The sequence below is a fragment of the Agelaius phoeniceus genome, chromosome 1 (assembly GCF_051311805.1).
Source record: "Agelaius phoeniceus isolate bAgePho1 chromosome 1, bAgePho1.hap1, whole genome shotgun sequence".
NCBI classification, from domain to species: Eukaryota; Metazoa; Chordata; class Aves; order Passeriformes; family Icteridae; genus Agelaius; species Agelaius phoeniceus.
This window is the reverse complement of record NC_135265.1, coordinates 96,195,703-96,216,336: the sequence shown is the minus strand read 5'-3', so window position 1 is coordinate 96,216,336 and position 20,634 is coordinate 96,195,703.

Below are 20,634 nucleotides of genomic sequence, written 5' to 3'. Positions count from 1 at the left end.
CTCCAAATTAGGGTCACAAGCTATAATTAGCATATTATATTAATTATAATTAATTCCACACTTTTCAGTGAGGAAGATGTTCAAATATCTGACTTGATCATAAAAAGTGCCATTTAAATGTCTATGTCCAAGATACAGGTCATACATATCTCTTTTTTTTCTCTAATATAGTCAAGATGCTTTTGAAACACTAAGTTCTGTGAAAACTTCTCCACCAAAGGTCATCTCATTTTAGATTAAACCTATCTTTATTAAATCAAGTTCTTTTAAGGACAAATTGTTCACTATTGACCCAATTATCTAACTTGTGTGTGTACTTACCTGCCCACATGTACTCTGGCAAGTGCTATAATTATCCTGATGAATCACAAATAGAATTTACATTTTACCTTGCAAGTACTGGAAGGCAGTGACTAGAGCATGACTTGATTATATAAATGGTACCTTATTCCCAGGAATGACGACAGAGCTGGTAAAAAGTGTTGTTAGATATAGCTCTAAATGAGCCACTCCATTTGGCAGATAGAGAGAAAACAAAAATCAGAAAAACACAGTCAAAGAAAATAACAAAAGAGGAAAGACTATAAAAAAAGGCACCATAGTCTGATGTAAAAGCTGGAAGACAAAGAAAACACACCAATAAGCTGGAATTTTTAAATTTTTAAAAGCTTCTGTAGGAAGAATTTAAAAGTGGGAAGACAGAAAAACTTACATAATATAGTACTCAAAAGGCAGGAAACACAACTGTGACTCTTCCCCTGCAGTTTTCTAACATACTTACAGCCACTCATTTCCACACAGCCTATACATATGAAGCCACTGGAAAGCCCCAGCAATTTCTGCCAGTGTTCATTGAAATTTACACTCAGCAGATTACCCTTGCAGAACCCTAAAGGGCTCTTTTTCAAATCCCTGCGGCTGAAGGACACTAAATATTTTTTCTTATAAATATGTAGCGTCATGGCAAAATTGAGCTATGTCTTCTGACAACTTTTCAACTTGTGGAAACCAAAATGCTAGAAGGAGATGAAATGTTTGCAAAGCTGTTAGGAGAAGTGTATGAGACTGCCCTTGAGTTCTGTGCAGGAGGATCCAGTGGATAACACCACCCTTGCTTTCCTTTGGCTTTTCTTTTTTGAAAGAAATGTTAAAAAATACTACATTTTAGAAACTGATCAGTGAGATTCCATCTCTGGCTTAGCTGTGGTTACATGTCCCTACAGTGGCATCATGATTTATGAAGGCATGTTCATTTAGAAAGATGTTTAGGCAAATACTTCATAGGAATTTTTCAGGGAAATAAACATTTTTTCTGAAACAGCTACTGATGACCATAATAACTTCTAAACCACCTCCAGGTTATTAGGTTCCCAATCAAAATCTTTATTTCTTTCTTAATACAGATTCACATCTTCTAATTATAAACTTTGAGAACATCTAGAAAAATAATATATATTTGAATATAGTTTAGGTTCCAATGCATGGGATTGAACTGAAGCTCTGTTTCTTACTTTTTAATGTTGATTCTCTCTTTCTTCATCTTCCTTAGAATATATTAGTGGGGAGAGGGTTTATTTTGGAGGGGTTTTTGTTTTTTAAATTTTTTATTCTTCTAGGAGAAGATGGTACTATTCTACCTGGGACAAATCCAAGCCTGGCTTTGGTAAGAACACAAAAAAGCAAACAAAAGAAACCTAATTTCTGAAAATTTAAAAGACTGGAGCAGCAACTAATGTGGCTTTGGCAAGAACTAAGCTTTTTAAACACACCTAAATGCCTTTAGAGCAGGGTAGCCAGCCTTACAAAGAGAGGAGGTGCTGCAGGTGCCATGGAGCTCAGACTCTGCCATTGTTTCATGTGGCATTTACAAAGCAAGCTACAGAAAACCAGACAAGCTAAAATTGATGGTAGGTGGGTGCAAAATAAAGGAACAAAATCACTTGCAGAATATCAGCAGTTCACAGCGAAGCCGTGATGAACTGTGTGTGTTCGCTCACGGTGGTTTCTGGTACTGTTCACTACAGACTATGGTAAAGGTAATGGGCTTATGAGTTTGAAAGAAGTGAAGCTGGAGCAGACTGCAAATTTGCTAAGGAAAAGATTTCAACCCCAGAGAAATAAGAACAATGACCTGAAAAAGAGGAATATAAAAATCATTAAAAACGCACGCTGGTGGGAATAAATGGACTGGCACAAATAGAGAATGGCAAAACTGATGTTGAAATTTAGTCCCTAGTGAATTCTGACCTGAAAACAGTCAACAGGGTGGTGTAAAACAACTGCAAAACACAGTGCAGTGTGCATTAAAAGGAGTAATGCATCTTTCTTCAGTCCATACTATTAAATCTTTAATAATAAGATCTTACCCAGTCTGGATCCACAGCTCAGGAAGGGCACAACTGATGACAGAGTCCAGTGAATGATCCAATATCTCAAACCCATTCTCTGAGAAAAAGTTAATAGGAAGGCTCCAGAAAATGTGAAATATATAAAATCTTACTTCTTCCATACCTTTGTTCAAAACAGTTGAAAACTGATTCTTCATTGGGATTCTTTCCACCCAACTTTACCATTATCAATTCTTCACCTCTAGTAAGGTCATATTTTCGTAATGAAAAGAGTTTTTATTAAATGCATCAGAAAAATCTAACTCTTGCTGAATGCAAAACAGACTGAAAACACAATTTATGAGTAAGAGGAGAAAAAATCCAATGTTAATGGGTGCTTTAAAATATCTATCCACAAATCATAACAGAAAAGATCAGCTAAATGTTAAAAAAATTTAGTCATATTTCTATTCAACAGTGAGAACAATACATATACCAAAAAAAAGCCTGAAACCCTGATGATAATGACATTTCAAACACAGCCAAAGAGTCTAGTTTACTTTCAAAACCTGGAGAGATTTTCTTTAAAGTCAAAACCAATTAAAGTTTTTGTCATCACCTGATGTTAATTAATGATTTTGTACTGACCTCAGTGAGCACAAATGTTTTGCAAGGCACATTCTGTTAAAAGCGATTGATGGTCTAAACAGTTCATAGTAACTACCTCTGTCTTCCTCTTCCCTGTCTTTCACATACCTTGAACTAATTAAATCTAGGAGTGTTTACTAGTAATTTAATCAAAAACTCAATAATCTTCACAATCACTGAAATTGCTTTGACTTAGCACAACACTTGTGTTTTCCAAGATAATCGGTGAATTAAACAATAAAGAGCACTCAATGTGAGCAAGCTTGAAATGTGAATTCCAGAGTGAATACAATCAGAGGAGGTGTAATCATTCACAGGTATGAAGAGAGGCTGTGGGAAATGGAGATGAATCTGTGGCTTAGGCAGTTCCATTTCATGAAAGGAAATGAAATCTCAGGACGGCAATGAGGATCAATTCAGTGAGGACTGGTCCATTTCCCTGCTCTTCATGTAATCCTATGCAATTTTATTGTTTTCACTCCAGAATATTCCCTTTCTATTTTAGTACTTCATTACACCAATTTCTTCTCCTGTCTCTTGCTTTCACTTTCTTCCCTGAGTTCAGGATTTCAAGGAGTATCATTTTGGAAAGGTTTAGTGCATTTCACTTAAAAAAGGAACACCTCACTGCCCAAAGACTGCTCCCTGAACATCTTTCTTATTAGCATCACTCATATGCCGGGCCTGACAGCAAAAGGCTGGTTTTACTGGTATGCTTAGGGTTAGGCTTGAATAATCCACAAAGCCTAGAGTTTCAGAGACACTGGCACTACAAAAGGCATGCCAAGAAGAGCATCGCACTGCCCCAACATTGCTCCCTCCACACATTTCTCCTAGGAAACGCCCTTGTGTTTTGCACCTCAGCAAAAGACTGATTTTAAGGCCATGATTAGGGATGGGTAAGCCTAAAGATCAAAAAAGAAAAAACACTAGGCCATCAAAGATATTGACACTACAAAAGCCATGCAAAAGTGGACTACTTAAGGTCATCTCAATACATTTGACTATGACCACTTATTTTCTGAAAATTTTTTATTTCCTTCCCTCACATCTAAATTCCTTTAAAGTCCACCCCAGGTAGTTTTGTTTCCTTTTCTTCTATGATTTCAAGTTTTCATTCCCTTTCCTGAAAGAAAATGCTTCTTTTTCATTTTTTTAATTGCTTCTCCTCTCCATTTGTTTACATTTCTTCGTTGATTTTGGGATTTCAAGGCCAATAATTTTAACAGTTTTCAATCCTTTTCCCCACACATTTCATCTCAGTCAATATTCTAGTCAATGCATTGCCAAATATACTCCTTATTTCCAATTGCAACTGATGTTATCATAAATCCTACCTAGAGTGGTTTTTCCACATTCTTCTCTGATTCCAAGATTTCATTCCTTTTTTTGAAAAGAAAAATTTCCTATCAGCAAAGGCAATTATATCTTCAGATCTCAATGAGGATCAGTTGGGCAAGCTTTGGTCCATTTCCCTGCACTTCATGGCATCCGAGTTGCTTTTAAAAGTTCTCTTCATTTTTCAGAACTTACCCTTTTATCTATTTAGCATTTTCTTTCTTCAACCCCTTCACCTGTCTCTCAGTTTAACTATCTTCCTGGACTTCAGGATTTCAATGGCAAAAAATATTTGCAAGTTTCAGTCCATTTTGGTGCATCAGAATTCAACTCAGTGCATTTGGTTGAAGTCAGTCCAATGACAAATTTACTTTCTATTTTATAATTGTATCTCATTTAATCATGCCCCCATTCCAGAGTGTTTGTTCAAATTCTTTTCCCTTTTCATAATTTCATTCCATTTCCTGAAAGAAAGAAATCTTGAAAACTGAGAAGAAAGTAGAACAAACATTCTGGCAAGGAGATATGAGCAAATAAAATGAAATTTTAAAAAAAACCAGAAAATTTGCAAATGGACTGAAGAAAACCAAGTGTACTGAGATGAAATGAGGTGCAGTGAAAAGCGTCAAAGCTTGCCAAAATTATTCTGATCAAAATCCCAAAATCAGGGAAGAAAAGTAAGAAAAAAGACAGGAGATGAAATTGAAGAAATAAAGTGCTAAAAGAAAAAAGAGAAAATTCCAAAATAAAGGGAAAAGAATAAAAGTGACTGGGATGACATGAACTGCAGGGAAATGGACCATAGCTTGCCCAACTGATCCTAATTGAAATCACAAGATTTCATTCCCTTTCCTGAAAGGAAATTCTTCCTTTCAGGAAAGGGAATAAAATCTTGAAATCAGAGAAGAAAGGGGGGCAAACCCTCTGCCAAGGAGATATGATCAAATCAAATACAATTGTGAAAAAAAAAAAAAAGGAAATTTAGAAATTGAGTGACTACAAAAAAATGCACTGAGATGAAATGTGGTACAGTGAAAAGGAACAAAGCTTGCCAATTCTGGTTTATTTCAATTGTTTCAAGACTAATGCCAATTCTTGAAGCCAGCTGAACAGGGATCAGGCTGCTTTTATGCTGGTTAATTCTTTTATACTCTGACCAGAACTGGCTACATCATAAAGCTGTTGCTAGTGGGCCCTTGATTCCTTTTTTTAGCCTGTTTATGCAAGGTTTCAGAGGGATCAAGTCCAGTGTCCGATGCCCTTCCCAGGCAATAAGTTCAAGGTACTTTTTGATACTTAAAGATCAAACACCAGAGTCTTAAAATAATAACAAATTTTCATTCTGCATCCGAAAGTGATTAATCTTAATTTGTTTGCTGTGAAGATCAACACTTCAAAAGGTCCAATTCTTGCCTACATACACCCATTTTTCCCCCTATAGCTCAAGTTTATTTATACTATTTAGAGTACTTGGATCGAGTGGCATCTTACATGAAACAAGTCAGGTAATCCAAAAACAGGTCAAAGGACTAACACTATTTTCCCCTCAGTGGAGCTTCAGCAAGACATAGCCAGACAGTGTCACAGAACTCTGGGTTTTAATCAAAGAAGGGCTGAAAATGCCACAAACATATACAAGAGATGGTGGATATTTCCAGAGGGACAGGTTCAGGGGTTTTCTAACTTGACTGTAGTTACCTTTTTTTTATTTTTCCAAATAATATTTTGATCCCCAGCTACAATGAAACTCTGAAGCTGGAGCACAGCACTTGTACTTTTTCCTCTCCTCAGCTTGTGAACAGCTTACTGAAAACCACCTGTATTTATGCCAGGTTTTTTAATGGCAGACAGCTTTGGCAATCAGGCAGCTGAATCAGATGTTCCAATGCCATTTCTGGAAACCAAAAATAATAATATAGCTATTTAGAAGCCTGATAGAAAAGGACTAGTACACAGGTTTCCTCTAGCAAGAGGTTTGGTGGTTTCTTTATCCCAGGTTCCCATCAGTGATCCTGATTTTTAATGGAATCCACACGCAGCTGCATCTGCACAGCAGAAAATATACTGAACCACAGCAAGGAAAGAAGCCTCTGGGAAAAGAGGAAGATTTTACAGATGAAAACAAGCTCACCACAAGCCTATGCAATGACACTGAGCTCAGGGTTTTCTGCAATACCCTTCCATTTGTCTTAGTGATAACTTACAAAACATCTCTCTTTTTGCAATAAATAACAACAACAGCAACAAAAATGCTGTTCCTTCCCTACATTTCTAAATACTTTAGCACTCACTAAAGATTAAACAAGCTTACATGAGTCAGTGCAAAGTCTTTTAGTAATGCTAAAGAGCTTGTATCAAAACAAATAAAGGTTCCTGCCATTAACACCTGTTATCACCTTCTATCTATAGAGTTACATTCAGACATTCAAAACAGAGTATAATTAGTTCCCTGACTTACGATTACCATCACCTTTGTTCCTAAGGGAATCATAAGAAATACTTGATTTGTTGGGTGGGTTTTTTCAACTCTCACCCGTTTTTATTTCTTTTTGGTTTTCTTAACGTGATATGATAAGATTATTATAGAGTAGTATATTTGCCATTGGCACTAATGGAAAAGGGTATTTGATTACAACATGTGTTGTTTTTTTTCCAGTCTCCCAGCTCCAGGTAGCAATTTCATCCATTGCTGCCTGTAGCTAAATAATTAGCTTTTCAATAACTCAGCTTCTGGTGGAGACAGAATTGAAGAATTAGTAATTTGCCTGCACACCTTCAGTGCAAATGTTGCCTCTCAGGGGAATATTACATCTGTTTCCCAAGTGTAGCTAAAAGTATGCATCCAGCAAAAAAAATGTTTACAGAAATACTGGCTACCAAAATCAGACCAGATGCTGCAGCAAACTCAGCTTAAACCATTGTCTCAACAGTGTTTTGAGGGTTTTAATTATTTTATAAATAAAAAATGCATCAATAGAGAACAAAAAGCTGCAGCATGTCAATGATGAACATAAACAATAATGACAGCAGATAAACTGATGAATGATAAATAAACATTTTAAACATGCTATTTTACTGATAAACACAGAACTAAAGCAGGATATATAAATTCTAAATTGGAAAGAAGCTGTCAATCCTACTTCATCAGTGTTTTGGGATAGGATCAGTTTTACAAGGCTCAAGTCACTAAAGCCTCATATAACTTTTTTTTAAATCTTATGAGTGTGACTGCTCATTTGTTTGGAATTTATTAGAATGCCAACATCCAAGGATATTTACCAAAGTCAGCTCTCAGAGAACTACATAAGACAAAATACAGCATCACACCTCTCAGAAATTGCATTTTCGCTTGCATATTTGGGTTAGGTTTTTGTCATGTGTTTACATCTAGAAGTGAGAGACTGTAACCACAATACATAAACAATGAAAAGAGATGAAACTTGAAAGCACCATAGGACTAACTATAAGAATTAGAATCAGTAAGATGTAAGCAAGAGTGAAAAACCTGAGTGGTTTATTTTTCATTCATATCTACTTTTGGGTTCAGAAATCAACTTGTATAATTTCCTAGCACAGCCATCATCAGGGATTTAAAGGGACTCAGTAGTGCAGCTGCCCATTTGTTGTGAGCACATTTTGCTGCCAGGCTTCCAACACCTGCAACTACAAGGTACCAAACACCTTTGTGGATGTAGACATAAACTCCTGGGAGCTGGTAAGCACAGACATGAAAAAAAGCCAAAACTTTAGAGGAAATTCTTCCACTTTTCATACTAGACATACCCTAACCATATCACCTCAGGAAGACAGGTACCCCATGCTCACCTCACGAGTACATTTGCTGGAGACCTCCATCTAGGGCAACATTCATCTTTTTCTGCTTCCTAGAAGTTCAGTCATTGGTGAGTACTTGGAAACCACTCCGTACCCTGAGCTACTGGGAACACGATCAAATTCAGCGTACAAGTTTGCAATTATTGTGTATTAGAGTTCATTTGGATTAAGTCTATGTCATTCCAAAAGGTTCATTGCTCATTTTAATTTCATTTTGGAACCAGCTTCTTTCCCTCCCGTAGTGGTACTGAAATTGTATAAAAGAAATAGTTTGACACACCACATAGGGATAATTAAAGCTCTCATACAACTGAGGATCTTGATAGTGATTTAATTCTACATAAAAATATTTGTGAAGGGAAAGTTAAAAATTACTACCATACCAGCAAGATTTTGTCTACGCTTAAAAAGCATTAAAGCATTTTAAAAAGTAAATATCCCCGTCCCCCTCCTTCAAAAAAGTAATTAAGATAGCAGCATACATAGTCTAAGTCTAAGGAATCTTCAGTATATTAAAAGCTCAAATATTATACTAGCTAAAATCCAGAACTGAAGTTAGAATAACATGCAACTGTAAAAATGAGAGTAGTTTCATCTTGGATAAAGAAATGAAGATCACACTATATTTTTCATAAACAGGAGGGGCAGGGGGATAAAATACTTGGTTAGTAGGTAAATTTAGTGCTAGATTCAAATGTCATGAAGGTAATTCTTACACACTAGGAAAAAGAATGAAAATTTCACTTTTATACCCCACAGTACTGATGTTCAACATTACAGCCAGCATAGCTTTAAATATATTTTTATCCACATCATAACTCATTTTGTTTCCAGATATGCTCTTTTTTAATTTTTTTAAAAAAGGTGTTCACTATGGCTTCTCAAAAAAAAAAAAGTGATTAAAAAAACAGGATTTAAAAATTGAATTAATATGAAATATTTACTTGAGTGTTCTAAAGGATTATCCTGGCAACTTTAGCTATAAAAGTAACTCTGCCCGTGTCATTTTATGTAAGGCTTACTATTACAACCAGAAGGTCAAACTAAAAAAAAAAAAAAAAAAAACATGCTTTTTAAAAAGTGGACTACATTCACATTTTTAACACATCCACTGGTAAACATGGCCTGGTAAACATGAGAGGAATTTTGCATCAGGGAAATGTTTTGGTGCCTTTGGGGGATTTATTAGAAATATTAGGGAGAGGGTCAATATAGACAGCAAGAGGAAGCACCAACACAGGCCTGCCAAATCTTAGTGAGAACTTCAGAAACATTTTTTCCAGAAAAATGTGTGGATACCATCAAGGTAGAGAAGAAGAAAAAGTATAGATCTGCAAGTGCATTGGGCCTGGGAGGCAGCAGCTGTGGAAAAGAGCTGGCTGCAAAGGCACCTGTACTAGGAGAAGGTTTGCATCAGGGCCATGCATCCCAGGCTCTTTGGGATTATTTTTAGAATGTGAGTTGAGGCAAAATGAAAGCCTTCATTCTCCTGGTAGTGAAGCTATCAAGCACTTGTACTCTTAGGTGTGTGCTTCCACAGCTTCTGAGCTGAGGGAAGGTTTCCTTCACTTACTGAATTAAGGGGGGGTTAGTCTGAGTTTAAGGTAAGGTTGTTCTCATGTTCCATCAGGTCAAGCTCAGCTATACCAGCTGTATTCTCAGAAGAGCCCAGTCATCACAATCTTGGTGGACTTCACCTTTCCTCTGCTGCCTTTTCATATCAATATTCAGCTGTCAAAAAAAAAAAAGCCACTGGCCATTTGACTTAATATTCATCCATCTGGTTTGCATTTTCAGCAGTTAAATTCGTTACCTTTGGTAATTTTATTCTATAAATTTTGTCCTAGGACAGCAACATAAAGGGAGTTAGGAAGTCCTATTTGTTCTTTGCAGTTAAATTCTCATTTTAGTTACAGTGGCATCAATCTGGTACATTAAGTAAAATAGTGAAGTTATTACAGTGAGTAATGGCTGAAAACTAATTCACATTGCCTGAACCATAGCAAATGACAAGGTGCTTCAAACAGTTCTTAAATCAACTCTCCCCTGTCCTGAGAGGCGTTTTAACCTGTATCATTATGACACTGCCTATTAATTGGTTCAGCACCAGTAAGAAGCAGCACTATCAGAAGAGAGATTGTAAGGGATCTTCCTAACAGCAGCCATGCTTGTTACAGCCTCGTCTTTCCAAAACCATGATTCCCTTGTTGTCTCTTCCTGGGGTTCTCTGCTGGATGCTACACAAGCGTTTTCTTCAGTAACCATGGGAACCAAACCCAGAGCATTATTTGGGATGCAAAAGCTTGACCAATGTTTTTAACTCACAGTGATGCATTGTTTTAAGGATCCAGGCCTATTAACATAAAGGTTTTTACAGATTAGAGGTTTTCCCACTTGAAAAACACAGTAAAGGTCAGCTGTTGAAAATAATAATTCTGCATTCAAGCAGAGATTTATAGTTCTGTGTAGAAAACTGTCCTTTTCAGTGAATAACTGCAGCAGTAAAAAATAAAACCATCTATCATGAACACATGAATTTTTTAGTAATCCCATGATCAATTTAAACAATACATCCCTGAAAATGGAAATCTTGAGTTCTCTTCCTAACACATTGGCTGTTAATCTTGTTTGAGACAAGCCAAACCACCTGTGCCTCAGTTTCTGTGCATTAATACAAAAAAACCTGGTTTCTGTGCCATTTCATCCATTCAGGTTTTTCAAGCTCATTTCCCACACAGAAGTAATACAGAAAAAATTAATATTAAAAGTTATGATTGCTCATACTGAGATGTCATGGCAAAGACAACTTGAATGTAAAACATCCTGTAACCTACAAAACCTCCTGAGTAGACACACCTAGATATCTAAGAAAACTGTGGCATCATCTGAAATTTATTCCATATACTCCAGTTTGTTTGTACCATAAATATTCCAAGCACAGTCTCTTCCTCCATTTGAGTCTCCATTGCTTGACTTCCAAAAATATTTGATTTTTATGTTCACATTTAAAGAAGTTTTGCTTACGTTCAATTTCTTGAAAATGACTCAGGACTATTTAAAGGACTTATCCATGCTTAACACACACTTTGAATAAGTGTTACATAGATGTTTTCACCAATACACAAGCAGAATATATCAAGTGAAATCTGAGGTCATTTAGGCAAATTTCTAGTTTATCTATATTATTTTCTGTTTTTCAGCAAATGCTTAATTTACAAAAGGTGATGTAGACACCTTGGCATTAAAAAACAATACTATCTTGCTGTCACTGCAAACCATAAATGTATTCGTTACAGTGCTAAAATCCTGCTTTTACTCTGTAAAAATGTAAACCAAACATTTTAAAGTAGGGTTATACCATCATACACTTATCACATGGCATTTTATAATTGTTGATGGTGTTACAATGTCCAGGTTAAGTTTTTACAGGCCAGTAGGTGTCAAGCCTACATTTACTTTGATTCTAAAGCTGCCTTCTAATCAAGAAGCCAAATCAAAGTTCACAGGACCAAGTTAAGAAGTCAGGCAGCATGTATTTAAAATTAAGTTGTTGTGGCAAAAATACAAGCTCCTCAATGATGGCCTTTATCCTAGAGAATGAGCTGTATTGATACCTGATGTCCTTTAACAACCCACAGAGAATTTCAGAGATGAAGGGTTTTATTTTCCTAAAATCAAAACCACTGGATAACATCTTTATCCAAATGCTGGGGCTAAGTAAATAGAATTAACACAAATACTCTGTTTCTTATTTCCAACATCTTATTTCTATTATATTTATAAACTATTTGGCATTGCTATTGGGTATTTGAATTTCCTTCTACCCTCAAGCATTACCTACCCCATGACACATCCCCGTTTAGTCAGATCCAATCTTGAAAATCACATATAACTGACAAACCATTCTTCACCATGATGAAATAAATGTTAATAAAATCATAGGCATCATTGTAGAGTAAAGTAGGATATGGTGTAACAAAGGACCTCAAGATTATTCTGTGGAATCCCTACAGGAAAGAATACTAATTTCCTTGTGGAAAGCATTTGTGAATTCTGTGTACAAAGCACAAACTAGGACTTTAAGAACACAAGGTAATAAATATCAGTAGATTGTACCTTCTAGTGCTGGAGAAGAAAGGAAAGAGGGGAAAAAAAGAAAAAAGCTTTCTAGATGCAGATCCCAAAATCAGAATTCACCCCCAACCCCCATACCTGTGCCTTCTTTATATAGAGGTATAATATGGGATACACATTATGATGTACCACACAATCCAAGCAGCCCTTGTCTCTAGCTAGATACTTCAACCAACATCAAGACAACTGTATGACTTGGGTATTTCTCCAGCTGAAAATCAAGCCAGCATGCAGCCATACTGCTTTTCCTGTAAATCCTGCAGTGCACCTGTGTGCAGGCAGACCTAGCCTGGGGTAATTGTCAAGAAGAAGTGTGAACACATCCTCCTGCAATGACAGTAAAAAGATCATGAATGTATGATTTCTTTCTTTCAATTGTATTATTGTTCCAGTATTTTTAACCAGTCTTTTCTCCTAGTCAGGCAACTATCCTTTATTTTATATTTTTTGATTTTTATAGACCTTTCAAGAGAGGAGATCTCAATAACATCTTGGCTATGGATTCTATACACCAAGTCTGGACTTCCAAGGACAGGCTCTCACAATATTTGGGTCCGAAGAAGCTCATGAGAATCACTGATCTTTAAAGTATCAATAACATTGTAAGTCTCTGAAAAAAATACAGCCAGGTTTGCTTGGATTTTTTTCCATACCATCAGTGATGGAAACAGACAACTGACTGCAGACCTAATTTGTTTTCTGTGTGCTTTTCTTTCTTTCTCTGTCAGAGAACTACTTAAACTCCATAGGTTTCTTGTGTTCACCAATTCACCTCGAAGCAAGGCCCAGGAAGGCACAGGAGAACAGTTCACAGACTTAATGGAAGGTCAGCAACAAAATATCTGATCACAAAGCAGTGCTGTTAGGGAAAAAATGTTTATCCCATTTGTCTTGTGTTCAGTACCATCATTTAAGTAATTTTGCTTTGCAAGCTAGTCTCCAAAGGAACCACTTTCCTCCACACAGGGATTGCATATTTAACTTCTGTCACTCCCATTGTACCTGTGCATCCTCTTTCAGGTGTTAAATGCCATCAGCTGTCACCATCAGCAGTTTCAAACAGCTCCCCTACAAAAACTACAGTTTTATAATACATAGACTCTAAATTTATTAGCTTATCATGAATGTCACTACAAAGTGTTTCTAAAATGAGAGGTAAAAACAACATAAATGCAAGTAAAACAGCCCAACTACCACTTAATATTTTTGATAAAATTTTGATTGAAAATGACAATAAAATTAGTTTTTACTGTCTAACCAATTGTTATAGATTAGATGTTGAGTTGCATTCTAAGATTCCTCCATTGTTATGAATTACCATAATGGTGCACACAGGCATTTAAAAATCTGTCCCACATGCAAACTGTGAACACCACACTGCTCATTTTTAGCTGCACACAAAAAAAAAAAACAAGTTATGACAATATACACACTGCTAATGGTTGGCTCAATTTGGTGAAAAATGAGCTGGCATCAGGATATAATGTCCTCAAACAACAGAGCAGCTTACTCAAAGGGACAGAACTTCCATATTGTTAGTAAGAAACAAATATCAGATATGCTACATGGGAGGAAGACCACTGGGTTTTTTTCCTTCCCTATATCAGGGAGATCGAAAACCTTTACAACTGTTTTGAAAAAAAGAAAATCAGCATTAGAAAATAAAAAAAACCAAAACAACTCTTTTCTTATCAGAACATATTGTGTAGGTTATTTTATAAATATTTCCCTAAAAGGAATGATACTTGAATGGATTTTGATTTTGCAAGATTTTGTCTTCAAAAGGAAGACAAAAATCATAGAATCTTTAATGTTTGAAAAGACCTCTTAGATCATGAAGTGCAATTGTTGTTGGAAAATGTTCCTCCAGACTCAAAAGGTATTTACCACATCTCTTATTCTGTGGTGATACAAACAGTCTCATCTTCCAAATTTACTTCCACTAAGTTCTCGTGTTAGTTTTTTTCATTTATTCTCATAATAACATTTTTAAACTAATTTCAGATAATGCATGCAAAGTAGCCATTTGCACAAAATTATATGTAAAACAAAGTGAGTATTTGTAAATTAAATATTTTAAACCAGTGCAATTCATGAATTTTTTTTTTCCACAGGCTTGAAATACCTTCCACCTATTACAAGTGTGTGGTGAACCACAGGCTTTCCTCAGGTTTTGCATTTCAACTCCTCATTTAGGCAAAATTTCCTAAAACGTTTAGTAACACAACTGTCAGTGCCTTCATAACCTGTATGATTTAAAAATATCTCTTACTCCTAGTTTTGACAAAGTCATTCAGCACTTAGATACCAGAGTTAATTTTGAGTAGCTGGTGTTTAAAATATCCCTAATAATAGGGCAGAACTTTTTGAAATTTGGCATTTATGACAAGTATATTTCTTCCAAACACTATTAAATACCAGACATATTTTTCTTCTTAAGTATACTCAGGATTGTCAACAAAGTGAATGAAGGCTCAGTTTATAAATTTAACACATAATTCAGTCACTAGTCCAGTGTCAGAGCATAATTGTTCCAACAAATGCACAAAAAAAATTCACTCCCTTTCTTCCAAACTAATAAAGACACAAAGTAAAAAAAAAATCATTACAAATTAATCCACTGAAATGTTTATTTTTTCTGGAAGGCTAGATTTATAAGTAAAGTAGTATTGTGTTATGGTTGGTTTGCACTTGGTTAATATTTGTTTGTCTAGGTAGTATATGAGAAAGGGGAAGACAAGCTTTTGGACACATGAACTCTCTATGTCTGAAAGGGAAGCAGCAAAGTTCAAAACAAAATACATTTTAAGCATAATTCCATTGATTTTCTGGAGTCACAGTCAAACCACTTTAAAGAAAAGCAAGCTGGACACAGTGGACATAGAGAGGCCATGCTATGGTCAGTTAACTCTTGAAATCATGGAACACACAAAAGGCAGTAGGTGAAGAAGAGCATACTGTGATACAAAATTTTGGATCCAACAGAATCATTAATTTTATGTCCACGCTTGGTTTTGGATTCTGTTCTTCCTTTGAGGATCAAGAGCAAGAGACCACATCTGTTCTGTGAAACATTCTCTTCATTTTTGTAACTTCATTTTTGGTTGTGTGTGATGGTTAACTTTGGTGAAAAATTGTTGTGCAGATCCATGCATATTTTATTAAATTATGAAAACCACCCTAAGACCAGAAAATGCTAGATCCAGTGACTGACTCAGAGTATTCTCAAGACACTTTCCAGTGTGGTTCTAATAGCCATTGCTTCTTTATAAGGTCAAAAATATACTTTTAAAAATCCCAGTTTTCAATTGATCCACATGAAGACAGCTTTAGCATTTATGGGGGGAAAAATGCATGTTTAAAAAAAATAATAATTATGGAGCATTTCTAAATGTCTTTCAAGGACAAAGATTTTGCCCAGATAACCACAACCAGTAAAACATCTTCTATTGAAGAGATAAGAGCTAAATTTTATCACTACATTTTTGATCCACAGCTAAAGAGTTTTGCAGTATATAGCATATGTTCTTTGCTTCCTATTAACACTAAAATAACAAATTTGCATATCTGAAGGAAGTGACACCATGTCTTGCAATAGGACACACTGACTTTCTTTCCCCTCTCCCAGAGAAAAACGAGAGAAAAGGAAAATTTGCACTCTAGACAGCTTCACAAAAGAAAAGAGCAGAGGGAAATTATTATAGATTATTCTTGATTATAGAAACAGAAAAGAGAAAGAATTAAATAGATAAAGAGAGGGAAAGACAGAAAGCTTTCCAGACTCAGTACTCCATTCACTTTCCTCTTAAAGGGAGATTAAACCCCTGGTAGTTAGCCTCACATCAAACATCCCAGAAGTTCAACTTGGTAAAAAGTCATGGGGTCAGATCTTTTTCTATAACAGACAAATCTTATCCAAGATGTGTGTTGGGCTCACATACTGCATAATTTTATTTTCCATGCAGCAGCAATCTCTTTGCCAAAACCCTTCTTGCGCTGACCAGTAAATTTCACAGCAAGGAAAAATGTTTGCAGCATAGATTGGAAGTACAACATTATAGTCCTTGAACACGCTGCGGGAATTTTTAGGCTTTAAGTCAAAGAAAATGGGCAGAAAAGAAATAGTAATTCTAAAGGAAAATACCATTGGTCAGCATATGAGTTCATTTGTTCTCTGCTTTTGAATTTCCCACTGCCTACCAAACAGAAACACAGAGGTTTGTTGTCCAAAGAAGAAAATACGTTTGTGGGAAAATGAAGGCTGCAGCCTTTTAGCGGATGTCAGGTTATTTTGATATATCTTGGTCATAAAGACAACAAAATAAATGTTTATATAGAAACAGTCCTTACACTCCTAAGTCTGCAGAAAAATGTGCACACCAGAAAATGATTCAGCACATTCATTGCCAGGTTTTAAAATTGCTTTACATAATTTAATGAAATTTAAATAAAATTAAGAGGTAAATATTTGATGTTCAAACTCTTGTTTCAGTATTTTCTCTTTCATGGACTAAGCAGAAAACCTTAAAAGAGAGCAGCTGTAATTAGCTTTATTCTGATTTAGAAATTAGACAAGTGGGTGGCTCAGAATGTACCTATTTAGTTTAGATTAAAAATCATTCCATGACTTAATAAAAATAATAATTCCATAATGCAAATAGTGAAGTCTTTGTGTCAGGAGGCCTTATATTAAAATAATCTAGTAAAGATTACCAAAACAGAGATGTTAAGGGGGTTAGATTTTTCTCACATCCCACTTTTTTTTTTTCCTTCACTTCTGAGCAAGCTAAGTAACGCAGATCTCCTATCAAGCAATGCCAAAGAAATTTAGTTCTCCTGAAAACCACAACTTGCACTAAGTCCATTTGTGGACTTGAGCTTCTCTCCCCAAGTAGCTCTTCCACTCTGTGCTGTATTGCCTTTTTAATGGGAAACCTAAATAATATTAAGCAAGCCTGGGGCAGGAAAACTGGGGGGTTTACATCCAATTTAAACCCTAAGTATAATAGAGCTTGAATTCTGGTTCAGAGTTAATTATTTAAAAGTAGTAAATGCCTCCACATTTACTCCCATTTCAGGAATGGGAGCAATGACTCTTCTGATCTCAGTGCAAAGGAAAAACAGGGACAACTTTGGGAAGTGTCTCAGTATCAATTGCCCAGAGCTGCAGGTGCCTGCTCCTGGCTATAGTGTTTGTTATTGAGATGCACCAGCTCCCAGCACAGAGCTTGAAGCACATCTCCTCAGAACTAACTCAGGCTGGAGCTGCTCACCACGCTAACTCCGCTGCAGCTGGGCAATGCACAGAAGCAAGGAGGGTGGCATACCCAGGGACTCTAGCCTGGACATCACTGAAACAGTTCAACTCACTTTAATTGCATTGGAATTATTAGCATCAGTTTTAAATAATGACAGTAGGGGTTTCCTTTTCTGAGCTTTTCAGGGCACCACACAGGCTTGGCTCCTATCTCAATTGCAGCTGAGGGAATCGCAATTTAAAGTGAGTGACCTTTTCAAGGTGACAGATCAGCCATATAGTGGATTTTGCAGCGCCTTTAATATTTTTTCTGTGCACTGTCAGTGATGAACAAGAGATCATACAAGCCTTGATTCAGAAAAGCACTTGAGCTGACCATTTAATCTAACAAAAGCAGGTACTAGCTTGAAATTAAAGGCACATTCCACTACTTTGCTATTTATAAGTGAGATTGTCTACCACCACACAAGGAGAAACACAACCCAGTAAAACATATCCCTGCTTTGTGTAGAAAAATTATGTTCTCAGATTTAATCCTTGGAGCATTCTTTAACTTACTTCAAATTTTCGCATTTTCCCTGAAGATGTTCTTGATAATAGGTCTTATTCTCAACTGCACTGGGGAAAATCAAGTCAAAGACTTCTTCAGGCAGATCTTCATAGTAATTTCTTTAAGTATATAGAACCCAGCTGATTCATTTAACTCAAATGTCCTCTCTATTATCCTAAAATCCACTAATCTCATTCTTCTGCTCTCAATTTCAGGAGCAATTTTGTACTGCATCTCATTATGCTAATAAAAGGGAAATCTTGTTTAACATAGAAAACTTTAAACTTATCAATCATGTCAGCCCCACGTAAATTGATGTTGCAATCAAAATGCTCTACCACACCAGAGGTTTACCAAAAGAAACACTTAAACATCAAGATTTTGATGTAAAATACAGGTATTTTAAAAATCATCTACCCCTTAAAATTTTTTCCACGTGTTATACTACTAAACCTAAACTGTTCTTGTGAAAAAGCTACTTAGAGGGGTCTCATGTAAGGAATATTCTTGAAGTATTTCCAACCAATTCTTTTCAGTAGAGATTAGCATTACTCTTAAGGCCTATTTACAAAATTCTGGACATTAGACAAATACTCTATGCCTGCAGTTTAAAAAAACGTAAAAAAAATAAACAAACAAGAAAACCTACCAGAACTATTTGACACTAGAACAGAACACTGGAAAATGCCATAAAGGAACAAAACAGTGGTAATGACTTTGAGATGAGGTGCTTGACAGCCTGTCCAACTCCAAGTACTAAATGCCACTCAATTTCAGAGATCGCTACTAACGAGACTGGTAACGTGAATCTCCACTGAAACAGATAATTTTGAAATATCTGCAAACCTGAAATGTCCAGGAACGTCTCTGCCCATCTCCCAATTTCTTCATCCCAGCCATGCATTACAGATCCTGGCTTAAAAAAGGAAATATTTCCATTATCTTATTACAGTTCAAAAATTGCAGTTCTAAATTAGACAGTGTCAACTTAACAAGCCAAAAAATGTTTGTGCCCATCCTTTCTAGAAATAGCCAACCAAGATCCCAGGTCAGTATCCCCGCACAGTAATAAATAGCATTAACATGTGGCTGTGTGAGCTGCATTCTGATGACTGTACCAGTGTGTCACAGCTCATAACTATGTCCTGTAAATATCCACTTCCTGCAATGAGTAGGACAAAACCAGAAACAGACCAAATAAGACCAATCTGGGATTTCACACAGACCAATGCAAAGTTTGACTATAGAATATTCTGTTCATCACATTTCCTTCCTTATCCCACCACTAGCATCCTTTCATGGAAGGTATTTGACTACAATCTCCATTTTCAGCCTGTACAAACAGATTCAAATTGAGAGAAACTTGACAAGGCATAAAGCCGGGAGAAACTAATATAGTTTGAAAAGTAAAGCTGTTTATACACTTTTGCAGATGTCTTTATGCTCACCAGCTTTATACGAAACATAAGAAGGCAGCAAACAGAGCAGCAGCTAGCTACAGAGCTCCAAGAATTTCATCCAGCCAATACTGGCTCTGGGAAGAACATGCCAACACCATCCTCTGCCTCAGCAAGTGTCCCTTTCCCTCACACCACCCACAATATGAGGGCAGAGGGAGGAGGAAGGAGACCAAGTGCAGCAGACAAGATTTCATGGAAATAAAATATATGCAATTTAACATTTTACACCCAGATGCACACCCTAGAACATCCAGCAAACTGTAAACGTTGTCAGCTGGCTAGGACATCTTTTTTTAAACAATATAGAAAAAAATGTACTCAGAATATTTCAAGATTATTATTGCTGCTTTCACCATTCCCCTGCCTGCCAAACTTTACCACTCGGGAGCTGGTATGCACTCAGAGATGCTGCAAGGAATCTATTATAGTTGTTCTTGGTTTTTCCTTCTAAAGTATATGAATCCCCCATAAAAGAAATATTTTCACTCTGTCTCTATAAGAGAAAGTTTAAAAAGTGATTCCAGAAACAGAGAAAAACTTCTGTAACAAAATGCAGAAAATTATATACTTTGAAGTAAAAATGGGAAACACTCAGCTGTATACTTTTATACATTGTACTTTAAAGCATCATTCTAATTATCTTTCTTTTGGAATTGTGCAAGTGCTAGCTGGGAAAAAAAACATCCTTATTGGGCTATCAGCTACAAAATAGAACAACAAATTGCAAATATAATTGAGCTTTTGAAGTTTGGAATGATTGAGACCTAGTTAAAGAAACATGTACACAACTTTGATTACATAGCAGCCTCTACTCCATGTACTCAAGCAGGAATATACTGTAAAACAAGAGTTCAGACAACATACTAAAAAATTAAATACAGTATTTCTGCATCTTATCTGAGTTACTATATCCCATGTATATCTTATGTTACTATATCTCATGTAATGGTCCATGGAATCTTCATGCTTTCTTATGTTGTCTACAGAAAATATTATGATATTTGACAAGCCAGAAAGGCAGAGAGACATGGAAAAATTATAGCAGATCCATTGTAATGCCTTCAATGCATAATTAGCTCATCTAAG